The sequence below is a fragment of the Leopardus geoffroyi genome, chromosome C1, assembly GCF_018350155.1.
Source record: "Leopardus geoffroyi isolate Oge1 chromosome C1, O.geoffroyi_Oge1_pat1.0, whole genome shotgun sequence".
Taxonomy (NCBI): Eukaryota; Metazoa; Chordata; class Mammalia; order Carnivora; family Felidae; genus Leopardus; species Leopardus geoffroyi.
The window spans coordinates 32865447-32880097 of NC_059328.1; the positions used below are offsets into that span (position 1 = coordinate 32865447).

Genomic DNA, 14651 nt, shown 5'->3' on the forward strand with positions numbered 1-14651 from the left:
GTTCGAGCCCTGCACTGGGCTCTCTGTTTGTCAGCACAGAACCCACTTCGGATCCTCTGTCCCCGTCTCTGTCTTTGCCTTTTCCCCATTCATGCTCTCTCTCACTAAAATAAATAAATAAATAAATAATTTTTAAAAATCCCACTTTCTAGCCTCTTTATGTAATTTTATTTTGAGAGAGACAGAGACAGCACAAGTGGGGGAGGGGCAGAGAGAGAAGGAGAGACAGAGAGAATCCCAAGCAGGCTCTGTGCAGCCAGCACAGTGCCTGATGCAGGGCTCCAGCTCATGAAACCGTGAGATCCTGACTTGAGCGGAGATCAAGAGTCAAGTGCTTAACTGACTGAGCCCCCCAGGTGCCCCTCTAGCCTCTTTATTTAGTTGTACATAAGATAGTACAGTAGACAGCATAGAGTTCTTTAAGATAAATAGATAAAAATAAAACCTTACAGGATGAAGTAGACACACTGTAGGAGTCAAGAGTTCTCTAAAGAAGCAGAACCAAGGGGCGCCTGGGTGGCGCAGTCGGTTAAGCGTCCAACTTCAGCCAGGTCACGATCTCGCGGTCCGTGAGTTCGAGCCCCGCGTCGGGCTCTGGGCTGATGGCTCAGAGCCTGGAGCCTGTTTCCGATTCTGTGTCTCCCTCTCTCTCTCTGCCCCTCCCCCGTTCATGCTCTGTCTCTCTCTGTCCCAAAAATAAACAAACGTTGGAAAAAAAGAAAAAAAAGAAGCAGAACCAATAGGATAGAGACAGATTTTAAGGAACTGGAGACTGGCAAGCGGCAAGCCCAAATTCTTCAGGGTAAGCCAACAGGCTGGAGGCCAAAGGAAGAGTTGATGATGCAGCTTCAGCTTGAAAGCGGTCTGGAGGTAAAATTGCTTCTTCCTGGGGGGACCTCAGTCTTTTTCTCTGAAGGCCTTTAACTGATTGGATAAGGCCTTCCTTATAACTGATTGGATATTTTATAATATAAGGCCCACCCACATTATGGAGGGTAATCTGCTTCACTCAAAGTCTACTGATTTCAATATTAATCTCACCTAGAAAGCATCCACAGCCCATCCAGAATGGTATTTGACCAAATATCTGGTTATTATGGGTACCTAGCCAAGTTGACATATAAAATAAACTATCACACTGATCAAACAATATCCTTTCAAAAATATCGGGCCCATTTTACCTACCATTTTATTTATTTATTTATTTATTTATTTATTTATTTATTTTATTATTATTTTTATAATTTAACTTTATTTTTTATTTTTTTTAATTTACATCCAAATTAGTATATAGTGAAGCAATAATTTCAGGAGTAGATTCCTTAATGCCCCTTACCCATTTAGCCATTTATCTATTTTTTTAATGTTTATTTATTTTTGAGACAGAGAGAGACAGAGCATGAACGGGGGAGGGTCAGAGAGAGAGGGAGACACAGAATCTGAAACAGGATCCAGGCTCTGAGCCGTCAGCCCAGAGCCCAACGCGGGGCTCGAACTCATGGACCGTGAGATCATGACCTGAGCCGAAGTCGGATGCTTAACTGACTGAGCCACCCAGGCACCCCTTATCTACCATTTTAAAATGAGCTGGACGAGTGACCACATTTTTTTTTCCCTTGAGTTACATTAGAAAATATAATCAGAGCACAAACACTATTCAGTGTTCTTAAGGTCTTGATCCTTCACCAACTTGGCTGAGCACGCGTGTGTGTGTGTGTGCATGTACACTTGACAGTGTGTCTCTCAGCGAATGTCCTGAGCACGTGACATGGATTTACCTATACTGAAAGCTACCTGCATATGCCTTTTTGTGGGATTAATCCAATTTCTCTGACTTACTCTTCTAGACATTCTCATCTCCCTCCTCACTAGCTCAGACATCCTCTGTGTCTTCAAGACTCAACTCAGATATCCTTGCTTCCCAGAAATTGCCCCCTGACCACCACCACCCTTCCCCATCTCTCCAAGTCATGCCCCTCACCCCAAGTCTGATGAGGTGCCTCTCTGTGGTGTCCCCACTAACACCTGCCACAATGTATTTTAATATCCTCTTTATGCATCTGTTTTACCCCCAGTAGACTAAGTTCCTCGACGGCAGGGATGATAGCTCATCCACACTGTGTTCCCATGCCTCAGCAGTATTTATTAGAAGAAGTCATAACATAAATTCTGCTTTCCTTATGAAGTTTTTCAAAGAATCTTATCCAGCCCCCTCCAGGCCACTGTTATTGAAGGCAGTTGCGCCTTGCACTTTGAGAGACCAGGACAACCTCCTTTAAAGGGTGTCTAAGCATTTTTTTTTCTTTTTTTACTTCTATTTGCATTTACTTTATGGGTGTTTGTTTCTCCAGCCTCTTCTGGGATCTCTTTTTCTTCTGCAACCTCCTCTTCTGATTTAGGAACTAGCTGTTCTTTCCTAGTAAGGACCATCTCCGCGTGGCAGGAGAGCTCACATGTGGGTTGAACCGACCACGAGCCCTGTAAGTTCTGCGCCGCAGCTTGGGGGCTTTTGTTCACCTGGATGTGCCCAATAACCAGAGAATCTACATCTAAACCCTTACGTTCAGCATTCTTCTCTGCATGTTTAAGCACGTGCAGTAAACATTCAGCGCTCTCTTTGGGCCACCAACCCCGTGTCCAGCCCCACGGTTTGGCCTGGGCACACCCACACCTACCAACTCCACCACTGCAGTGACACGGAATGGCACACGCTGTGTCTACAAAGTGACATCTTTCAGATACTTGGTGGCTTTTTGGATATGCATACCCTCGATGGCCCTAGCAGTTTCACGTGTGTTCTTAAAGTGAACACAGGGGCACCCTGGTGGCTCAGTCAGTTAAGTGTCCAACTTCGGCTCAGCTCATGATCTCACAGTGTGTGAGTTTGAGCCCCACGTCGGGCTCTTTGCTGACCACTCAGAGCCTGGAGCCTGCTTCGGATTCTATCTCTCTCTCTCTCTCTCTCTCTCTCTGCCCTTCCCCGGCTCACACTCTTTCTCTGTCTCTCAAAAATGAATAAAAACATTAAAAAAAAGTTAAAGTGAACACAGAGATTTGAACCTCTTGATTTGCATGATGGTGTAGGGTTTTCTGGGTCAAGGGAATAGCGAGCAAACCATTTTCAGAGACCGCCTCTCGCCACTTAGGGGAAGAGCTGTCCAAGCATCTTAAAGGCACGGCTGCCGCCAGTGCTCTTTATACATTATGAATGTTCACAAAGCAGAATAAGGACTGGGCAGTCTTCTGAGGGAGGGGCTGCTGTGCCATTTTGATTAAAGTGAAGATTGATGTCCCCAAGGCCGACCTTAATGAGGCCTTCAGTGCTCTCATAAAATTTCCACCTAAAATAAGCATTTTGGGGATGACTGGCCCAGCTGTTAACAACCCACCCCTCCCCTTTTTCTTGGAACTGCTTCGGATCTCCCAGGGCAGGCTGCCGGCAGTCACATTTAGACTGTGGGACAGCACAGGATGGGACCGGGGAAGACCGCCTGTCCCTGGGACAATCAGATTCTCCCTGACTGGCACAGAGAACTCCAACGAGCCAGTCTCTGCCTGGAGCTGAAACTCAGAAGCCATGTTCTCTACCACGAATGGAAGAGATAGAGAATGTTTGTCACCAGTGATGAAGACCGAAACCGAGGCGAGGGATGGAGGGAAAGAACGTCCGGAGTCTTCACGGATCTTCCACAGGTGGCTCCGTTCCCACCTGGAGTTCCATGAGACACCCCTAGAGTGTTGTGGCAAAGTTCCCCTTTCCAGGTTGGGCTCACTCAACTGGATTCTGGTCCTCACAACTAAAAGAGTGCCAAGAACAGCAAGAGCGGAAGGTTCCAGGCATCCTGCCTTAACTGGCCCAAAGAGCTGCTCACACAACCATCCTCGCTCTTTCTCTCCTGAGCAACCGAACAGGGAAGGGAGAAGAGGCAGAGACCGACAGGAGCCTGCTTGATATCTGAGCTTCGCTGGATGTGTCCCTGCAACCTCACCATGCTTCAGTTTTTCTCTCACCTGTGCAGCAAAGAGGTTTGCTGAACCTTCTCCACAGAAGTGCTCTGAGGCTTAAGTAATAAATGTGTGCTCTGCAGGTTGAATTGCTCAGATTAAAAACAAAAACAAAATGGCACATGATACTCAGTAATACTCGGAAATCTACCATCCAGGGAAATATATTTTCTAGTGACATTTTCCCTGAGCGCTTGGAATGCTCGGCTATGTATTAGACCTAAATATAAACTACAAATCTTAGGCCTATCTGTGTGACCCCCTTGACCTACAATTTCCCCACTGGAGAAATCAAGATTTGACACTTGCCATAAATTCCGAATCACCCACGATAATATCGGCGGCGGGGGGAGGGGGGGAATGAATAAATACGATTTACATATTTTCCACAGCCTTTGTTTGGGCAGAATCGTAGATCTCCTTTTGCAAATCCTAATTTCAGTTTCCCTTCTTCTTCCAGGAAGAGCAGGAAAGAAAGAAAAGCCTCCGCTTTAAGAGAAGGGAATAGCTTGAGGTATGAGCAGCCCACAGGCAAGATAAGCCTACAAGAATTCATAGTCGCTGCTGTCCAGTAGTTGTATGACCCAGGAGTGTGAGAACCAACCAGGACAAGGCTTGGAAAGGCTTGCAGTGAAAAAGACCATTAGAAGCAGAGTTCCCATGAAGCTACTGAGACTGGAGGTGCTGGGAGTGGAAGAAGGTTCCCGAAGGGGAGGGGAAGCCAGGTGATAATCAGAAACAGCATACAGGCATTTCTGGCCTTGCAGAAGAAAGGGCTGTGGCGCTCCTGGACCCAGCAATTTGTTGGGATTTCTTTTTTAATGTTTATTTATTTTTGAGAGAGAGAGACAGAGCACGAGCTAGGGAGGGGCAGAGAGAGAGGGAGACACAGAATCCCAAGCAGGCTCCAGGCTCTGAGCTGTCAGCACAGAGCCTGACAGAGGACTCAAACTCACAAACCATGAGATCATGACTTGAGCCGAAATCAAGAGTTAGACGCTTAACCGACTGAGCCACCCAGGGGCATCCTGCGATTTCTTTTGTTTTTTTTTTTTTTTTTTTTTTTTTTTTTTACCTTTTAAGAAAACACTTGAGTCCTTGACTCATTTTTCTGAATGAGGGCACCCTGGATTGTATAAACGCAGGACCCACAAATTCCAGACATGCACTGATATTAGGACTTGCTATAAACAAAGTTGTATAGTCCTTCTTCCACCCCTCCCACCTGCCCCTCTCCAGCCCACTGTCCTGGTTTCTAACTGCCTAGACCTTACCAGGACCAAGCTCAGCCCTGCCTCCTCAGTACCCCACCATCTTTTCCATCTTCCTCCTCAAAACCAATCTGGCTGGCTCAGTTGGTGGAGCATGTGACTCTTGATCTGGGGTCATGAGTTCAAACCACGTTGGGTGTAGAGATTACTTAAAAAAGAAAAAGCTTGAAAGAAAGAAAGAAAGAAACCCAAATCAGCCTGTCCAGTTCTCTTAGGACCATGCTGCCTGACTCACCTCTTTCCAAGGTGACAATTAATTATCTAACAGATTAGAGCTCTACTGAGGGATCACAGCCTGAACACTGATTGGAATCATGGGTTACAGTGAAGATACAGAACCTTAACCCAAATGAATGAACTTAAATTAATTTTAAAAAATAACTTTTATCATTTATTTCCTATTACAAAAATGGCATATTTGAGAAATTTTAGAAAATACAGAGAAGCCCAAAGAAAACTATAAATATTACCCTGTAAGAAAAAACACCCAAAATTCCATCGCCCCTTGCTAATCTCCCTGAACATGGTCATCTAGGTTGCTCTTTTCTAAACATATATAGATATATATTATATGATTTCTACAAACATGGAAGAATCAGAATGTAATATTATTTTTAAATCTGGCTTTTTCATTTAACAATATAGTGTGAACATTTTCCCCTATCATTTAATACTTGTTTACAGGACCATTTAAATTTTTTTTTAATTTTTAAATGTTTAGTTATTTTAGAGAGAGACAGAGCACAAGCAGAGGAGGGCAGAGAGAGAGGGAGACACAGACTCTGAAGCAGGCTCCAGGATGTTAGCAGAGAGCCGGATGCAGGGCTTGAACTCACAAACTGGGAGACCATGACCTGAGGTGAAGTCAGACACTTAACCGAGTGAGCCACCCAGGCGCCCCTATAGGATCATTTTAAATGGCTGCATAACACTGCACACAAGGATCAGCTAAATCTTGGGATAACCCAGATGAAATGGGCAAATTCCTAGAAAAACACAAACTACCAAAATTGACTCAAGAAGAAACAAAATATCTGAAAAACCCTGTAACAAGTAAAGATATTAAATTAGTAATAGTATTTAAAAAAAAAAAAAAAAAGACAACTTCCCACAGAGAAAACCACAGGTCCAGAATAATCTACTGGTTAAATCCACCAAATATTTACAGAATTAACACCAATCTGTCTCAAACTCTTTCAAAAAATTAAAGAAGAGGGAACGCTTCCTAACTCATTCTATGAGGCCAGCATGACCCCGATACCAAAGCCAAAGACATCCCCCCCGAAATAAAGGAAATTATAGACCAGTATCACTTATGACTAGAGATGCAAAATCCTTAACACAAATTAGCAAATCCAATCCGACAGCATTGAAAGGATTATTGACCATAACCAAGAGGGATTTATCCCCGGAATGCAAGGGAGGCGCAACGTAAGAAAATTAATCAATGTAACCCATCACATTAATAAAACAAAGAGGAAAAACCCATACAATGATCTCAGTTAACACAGAAAAAGACTTTTGACAATATCCAACCTTCTTTATGGTAAAGACTCTCAGAACACAATGGATGGATGGATGGATGGATAGATAGATTGATAGATATATAGACAGAGAGAGAGAGAGAGATGATAGGCTGACTGTTACCAAGTATTGGCAAAGATGTGAATAAATCTTTATGCACTGTTCGTGGATGTGTAAGTTGGTATACTCACTTCAGAAACCTGTTTTGTGGCATCTAGTAAAATTGAACATATGCAGGCGCTAGGACCCAATAATTCCATTTCTAGATATACACAAGAGAAAATGGACATATACGCACCAAAAGATGTGTACACACAAAAACTACACAGCGCGCCACCCCATTTGTAGAAATTTCAAAACCAGGCAAAGCTCTCTATGGTTGGAAAGGAGCAGAGTGGTTCCCTTTGGAGTGAGGGATTAGTGACTACCAGTGACAATCCGTGTTCTCAGGCCTGGAGAAACCCACTGGCCGCTACACACTGGGCTTTAGCTCCTCGTCCCGAGTCCACGGCCAACAGCATGCCCCAACGCCCACCTGCAAAGGCAGATAAAGGGCTTGAGTCCTCCCGTATCTTTTCTTTCCTTGGGCCCCAAGCACTTTGAATGTCTACCCTCTTTCCTCTCAAAATCTGCCTCCTCCAATCCTAAAACCACATAGGATTTCTCCCCAAACCATCTGAACATTTGGCCCACGTGCCTGAGAAAGCTTCCCACCTCATTAATAAGGAGGGGGAGATTCTCACAGAACCCACACCCCATCACCTAAAAAGAATCCTCCTGCCCTTGAATCCCACCTTGGCAACTTACTAGCTGGAGTAATGGCCTTGGGTAAATCACTTAACCTTTCTGAGGTTAAGGATTGAAAGTAATACCTGCGTGTCAGGTTTGTTTCAAGGATAAGAGGGAAAATGTGTAAACACCAAACACAAAGATTGGCACTTTGCTGAATGATTTCATTTTTGCTAAAAAGCAACAGCAGAAGCAGAAAGCACACCCTTTCTAAGCCCCGGGCTTATCCTGGGTTTAGGTGCGAACTCCCTATGGGAAAAGTAGCCCATGCCAGAGCGAGGCCATGAACCCAGAGTGCAGAAAGGAAATGTAGGTGCCATCTGGCCAATTTCCAAGTAAAGCAGGACCCTCTGCAAGCCCACCGCAGGGACCACCTGTTTCCATTGTGCTCACCGCAAGAAACTCACCCTTCCGCCACGCAGCCCAATCAGCTTTATTCACGCTTACCAATTCATTCAACAGAGATTTATGGACTCCCTGGTAAAAGCCAGATGCTGTGCCAGGTGTCGAAGATGCTTTGATGAGCAACACAGGTGCCAGCCCTGTGCTGTTGATGCTTGGGACCTAGTGGGGCAAAGAGTTCTCCCTTTTAGGGGCACGTGGGTGGCTCAGTCTGTTAAGCATTTGACTTGATTTTGGTTCAGGTCATGATCTCACGGTCGTGAGGTGAAGCCTCATGCTGGGCTCCAAGCTGGGCGTTGAAGACACAGAACATTTCCTATTTGGTGGGCACTGTGCATCCTCTGGGTTCTCTGGGGACAGCCAGGTGTCTAAAGTTGGCCTTTCCTTTCATGAGTGTGGTTCTGTAGTTTCTTCTTCGGGGATTGGCCCCCTACCCGCCCCCCCATCACGGAGGGACTCTCATCTGCCATTCTCTTGGTCAAGCAACCCTGCTGTCTTTGTTCCTCCAGCAGACCAACCAGATGGGACCTAGCACGACTCCATCTGAGGCCGCTTGGGTTCTGGGCCCAGAGCTGGTGTGAGGAAAACACTCCTTTGCCCTGAGTGCCCCTCTCATCCCGGCTGGCCAGCCTCCCCTTCCCCCTTCCCCATAGATTTCTCAGATGGGAATCAGACCCCAGCCCACCACCGTCCCCAGACTGCAGGGGCATAAATTAAGTTTCTGAATAGCTCTTCTCTCTGGACATAAGGAAATTTCACAGCAGCATACTGAGGTGGAGCTTTCGCCAAAGCTGGGTCAGTGAGGAGGTGCAGTAGTGGTAGAGAATTTAAAAATCATAACAAAACCGAGGCACCTGGGGGCTCAGTCGGTTAAGCATCCGACTTGGGCTCAGGTCGTGATCTCACAGGTCACGAGTTCGAGCCCCGTGTCGGGCTCTGTGCTGATGGCTCGGAGCCTGGAGCCTGCCTCGGATTCTGTGTCTCCCTCTCTCTCTGCCCCTCCCCCTCTTGTACTCTGTCTGTCTCTCTCAAAAATAAATAAGAACATTAAAAAAAATTTTTTTTAATCATAATAAAACCAACCAAACGTTGGTCCAATTTTTATTACCAACAGGGTAATAAGGGGGCTGTTGGGGGCCCCCTACAGCACACCTATAGCTCGTTCTAAAACTCCTCTCCACCAGTGGTTACAGTGTGACCTTTTAGTACCCCCGACCCGGGTGAGGGCATTAAGAGCCAACGAGCCAGTGTGATGATATCACCCTTGAAAATGAACATCTGGGACTGGCCCCTCACTGTGACCTGTATCTTGATGTATCACTTTAAACTTCCCACTTACCAGACTGTCACCCTCACGTCAAGCTGGAGTCCCCCTTCCTGGTTCGCCTACTCCCATCCTGGAGATAATACTACCTCGTGGGGGGGCAGGAACATTCTGAGTTAAGAGACAAAGCACCCGGCTGAGAGTTTGGCACACAGCAGTTCCCCCCGCCCCCAACACTCCAAGCCCCGCCCCGTGCCGCCTGCCCCCAGGGACTCAGAAGAACCCTGGCAGAGTGGCCTCTTTCACACCTGTGCTCTGGTTTCCCCCAGAGTGTCACCTGTCCACCCATCTGTGCTAAGCACGTCCTTCCACTTTTCTCCTCGACCTGGAGGCTACGTGGTTAACTTTGCCCGCACCTTTTTTCAGTGAAACCTACAATTGAACCATTAAACTCCACCCTGTCGTGTTTCACTTAAGGAGAAGAACCAGAGAGACTAGGTGACTTCCCAGAGCTGCACAGCCCTTACATGGTAGAATGGAACACCGAGTGGAGCTCTCCTGTCCCTCCGCTCACTGCCTGTCTTGTGTCATCATGCTGCCACCAAATAAGCCCACCTGTGGTTTCTTAGCAAAGAAAACTGTGAAGTCTGCCTTCTGCGTTTGTGCTCCCTGAAATCCCAACACACTTTGGCGAAATGATCTGCAGCGAAGTCCTTAGGTTCTATTACAGCAGTCATTCAAATATCACACATTTCAATTCGGGTTGATTTTACATTGCACGCCTGCATAGAATAAAGAATGCATGCTAATTAGAAGAAAATTTGACAAAGAACTGACCATGGGCATATTAAGATTACATAACATTGCATCAAAAGTGTGGAAGTGGATACAGACATTAAGGAGGAAAACGTCCAGAAATCAGATGTGCCCAGGGGTGAACTGGTAAACATGTAACAGATGGAGGGTAAGGAGAAGCAAACGAGATGTGGCTCGTTAGAAATCTGCTGATTTCTGTGGTGTAAATACTACTGCCATGGCTGATTCCAAGGCTGTTGTGATCACAGGTAAGGTCTGTGATTGTTATTATTCACTCATTCTTTTTCTTCTATCAAGAATAAGCCAGGCATTGTGTGAAATACTGGAGACAAACAAGACGGGAAAAGAGACTCGGTCCTCATCCTCTTGGAGCTCAGTCTAGCGGTGAGATAGATTTGATCGTAACACCGTGAAACACATGGAAAATTGTAACTCTGATGAATGTTAAGGGCGTATGTGGTGCTAGGAGGCCATGGAACCAGAGGATAGACAGAGTCAGCTTGCCTGAGGGGGTGATCCTTGCACTGAGATATGAAGGAAGCTTTGGAGCATCATCATGAGAGAGAGAAGTAAGCAAGCCAGAGCATGTGCAAAGGCCCTGTAATAAGATGAAAGCTGCCTGTCACATGAGCGCATATAGCCATAATTACCTTTTGTCCTTTTTTTTCATATTTCCTTACCTGTAAAGTTTCAAAAACCAGTCAGAAGCATCCTGGTTGCTGCAAAGATAATTAGGATTTTTCTATCAGGAATGCAAAGATAAATATTTAATGCTCTATTTTTCAACTTCTTAAAATAGCCTTTTGGTTGAACCCCATGTCAGAAACAGTAATTTTGAAAGCCAGAATTTATTATTTGCAAGAATTGGGTTTTACTGGGAGAAAAAAAAAAAAAAGAGTCTCTCTTGAGACTTTGAAAGGAAAGGATGTAGAACTTAAGCTTCAGCTGTGGAATGGAGAAGGGAGAGAAGAGATCAACCACATCTCCCCTGGGCACCCAGTGGGGGAGGGCAGCTGGGCCACGAGCCGTCCTCCATGGACGGTATTGGTGGGTCCTGGGCAATGGCAAGGCAGTGTGGAAGCCAAGCCAAGGCTCAAAGACCACCATGGGGCCAGCCCTGGGCCACACACACATGGCCACTCTCTGGAAAGGGGCTTTCACTGACGGCTCCTGACGGTCACCCATGATGATCCAGAAGTAGGACACTCTTCTGGACCCCAAAGTTGTGCTGAGTGTCATTGGAGCTGCCCCTTGGTCAACAATCCAGGTCATACATAATCTCCCAAGCATAGGGTGGTGTTCCTGGCTCTCAGAGGGGCCTGGGGAAGAATGGGAAGCAGAACCCTTAACTGCACTGGGATGGGACTGGGAAGTGGTAAAGACTGCCCAGTGCACCCGTTTGAGAAACAGAAATGTGGAACGTGTGGTGGGAGTATGGGGCAAATTAAGGAAGGAGGGGTCGCGGCCACACCAGAGGGCCTTGTAGGCCCTGCTGAGGAACGTGTCTTTAGATCAAGCAGCAGGCCGCTAGAGAGGACAATCGTGAGTTACCATGTGAAAAGAATCTAGAACCGGAATTCCTTCTGCTGGGACTAGATGAGGGGCCAGGTCGGTGGTGTCTCCATCGTCCCCACACTGTTTCTCAAATGCCCTGCCCGTCATGTTCTGGAATTCCTGCTGACTCTCGTGAGCTCCTGAACTCTCCTGACTCCAGCCTGATTCTCCACTCCTGATTCTCTTCCTCCTGGAAAGAAAAGATGCTAAAACACATTACTGGTGAGAAAGTGAGGAAATGGGCTTTGTCCACATGTTGGTGAAAATTTAAAAAAAACCTGATACCATACTTCGGAGGGCAACGTATAGAAATGTATCCCAAAGAAACAACCCAAATGTCCATTAGGAGGGAGTTAAATAGAGCATGGCACATGGTCCATTCATCAGTGGAACGTTATGCCATGGTTAGAACGATACTGTACCATTTATTGACATGGAAAAGTTCCCATAAGAGACCCGAAGGCAAATAGCAGGTTAGCAAATGATACCTGCAGTGTGACTCGTGTCTGTGTGGGTCCGTGTGTGTCTACACATGGAGGGTAATTTCAAGCTGATAGTGGTGGCTTGGGGACCTTATGGAGAACCATCACCTTGTATAGACTACCTTTCTGTATTATTTGAATGCTGATGTATTATTGCTTTCGAAGACATGAAAAGCAATAAAAAGTTAAGGCCATTTCGGAAGCCGGAAGACAGAGAAACTCCGCGAAATGGCTGCGAGGCCACGGAGGAGGGTGACCGCAAGGACGGGATCACCGGGTCCACTACCTCCTGGGACCCTGGACGAGTCTTCCCTCCTCTCTGGGCCAAGGTGTCCTTGTCTGTACAAGGCCAGAGCAAGTATGAGATTCAGACCCGCATTCGAATCCTGATTCTTCCATTTATTAGAGTCCTAACATTGGGAGTGGCCCTCTTTGAACTTTGTTTTTCCCATATGTGAAAAGGGAACCTTCCCCACCCCCTACCTCCCCCCCACCCCCCCCCCCCCCCGCCCACGTCAAGGGTGCTCATGAAGACCGCCAGAGGCCTGTTCCTGTCCTGGAAAGGAGCAGTGCTGATGCAAACCCGGTTTCCTCCCCGCTCCTCCCCACCCCTCCACACCAACTCTGCCAGGCCACCTTTGAGGTTCAGTGACCCATGCCACCCAGTGGTCTTTTCTGAAAACATGACCTCAGTCAAACCATTTCCCCCCGGGAGAAACCCCAAATCTCTCGCAATGTACTCAAGCCACGACTTTTTTTTTTTTTTTGTGACGCCATGTGTCTGGCTTCAGGAATTCAAATGAAATGTTAATTTTATGATTCTTCTCTCAAAACAATTTGCAATCTATACAGGACTCGGAGAAGAGAGGAAGAAGTCTTATTTCATCCACTTAAAATTAAAAGTGTTTCTTTTCAGCCTTTTTTAATCTCGCGACAATGTGATCCTTTTCTATTATACAAGGTCTCGTCAAAAAAAGAACACTAATTATACCAAACACACAAAAAAAACAGCTTTTAAAACTCTGGTTTTGACCAATTAATTGAAAGTAATTATAGTTCGAAAAATTCTTGCCTGTCACAGAAGTTAACTAAGCTCAGTTAACTTCATTCATTCATTTATTCAATGAGTATTTTGAGTGCCTGCTGTGTGCCTTGGTTTTAGAAATGATTATTTTAAAAATAGACAGAGATGAGCAGTTTTAAAATCTTGAGCCTCGTGGAGTTACCTTCCAACAGGGATGGGAGTTGAGAGAAACAGATAAACAATGCAGTGACGGAAAACAGAAAGTATCAGGAGATGAGAGTTCTAATTTTAAATACAGGGGTCAGGTAAAGCCTCACTGAGACCATAAAACTCCCAACGTACAGGAGCAAGTTGCACGGGATAGCAAGTGCAAAGGCCCTGAGGTAGTGAGGGAGTGAGTCTGGCATTTTGAGCAAACAGCCAGGAAGCCAGCCAATGCAGACAGAGCAGAGGCGCAGGGAAGGGAGCTGAAGGGATGAGACAGAGAGGCAAGCCCCATGATGGAGCATCTCCAATATGGTCAAGAACAGCAAGGAGGCCAGAGAGAGCTCAAGGATGCTTTCCCTGGATCTGCCCTCCTGAGAAAGACGGCCGGCAGCCAGCCCTCCGTCTCTTCTCCATGGAGAAAGGAAAGAGGGGCAACCACATTTATGGTGATCACAGAGGGAAACCGGAGCTGCCCTTGGGCTGGAACATGGGGAATGGTCAGAATAAAGACACATCCCTTGGTGTTGGAGGCGCCTATCAAGCATCAGAGTGTGCTCCAGAGTCATCCCAACCTGCTCCCAACATCTCTAAGGACCTCTACCCAGGGACCTATTCTGTCACTGTGGGTGCAAGTGACAACCAAGAAGACTCCCGTGGTGGCAGGTGATGCAGGACAAGGTGTGGACTTGGTCTTCCCCGTCTGATGTTAACCACCCAAACCATCAACACATCACCTTTTTTAAGTAGCAAGAAGAATAAAGCCACCATGTGATTCTCTTAAAGAACAAACAAACGGGGCGCCCGGGTGACTCAGTCGGTTAAGCGTCCGACTTCAGCTCAGCTCATGATCTCACGGTTTGTGAGTTTGAGCCCCACGTTAGGCTCTGAGCCTGCTTCGGATTCTATCTCCCTCGCTCTCTGCCCCTCCCCCACTCACACACTTTCTGTCTCTCAAAAATGAATAAAAGCAGTACAAAAATTAAAGTGCACACAAAGATTTGAACCTCTTGATTTGCATGATGGTGTAGGGTTTTCTGGGTCAAGGGAATAGCGAACCATTTTCAGAGACTGCCTCTCGCCACTTAGGGGAAGAGCTGTCCAAGCATCATACTCTGTCTCTCTCTCTCTCTCTGTCTCTCTCTGTCTGTCTCTCTCGAAAATAAATAATAAAAAAATTTACAAAATTAAAAAACAAACAAACAAAAGCAGCGCGGGGTGGGGACAGCCAGCAGATGAGGTCAGAGAGCAGCAGGGACCAGCCTAGTAGGGCCACGAGGCCATCACAAGGATTTTGGCTCTCATGCTGCATGCGA

The 14651-nt window shown here is 46.3% G+C and overlaps 1 pseudogene; it reads right to left on the bottom strand.

Annotated features, from left to right (window-relative positions):
- Window positions 1-14397, bottom strand: part of LOC123596784 — a 40542-nt pseudogene extending 26145 nt beyond the window's left edge.
- Window positions 14398-14651: the final 254 nt, after the last annotated feature.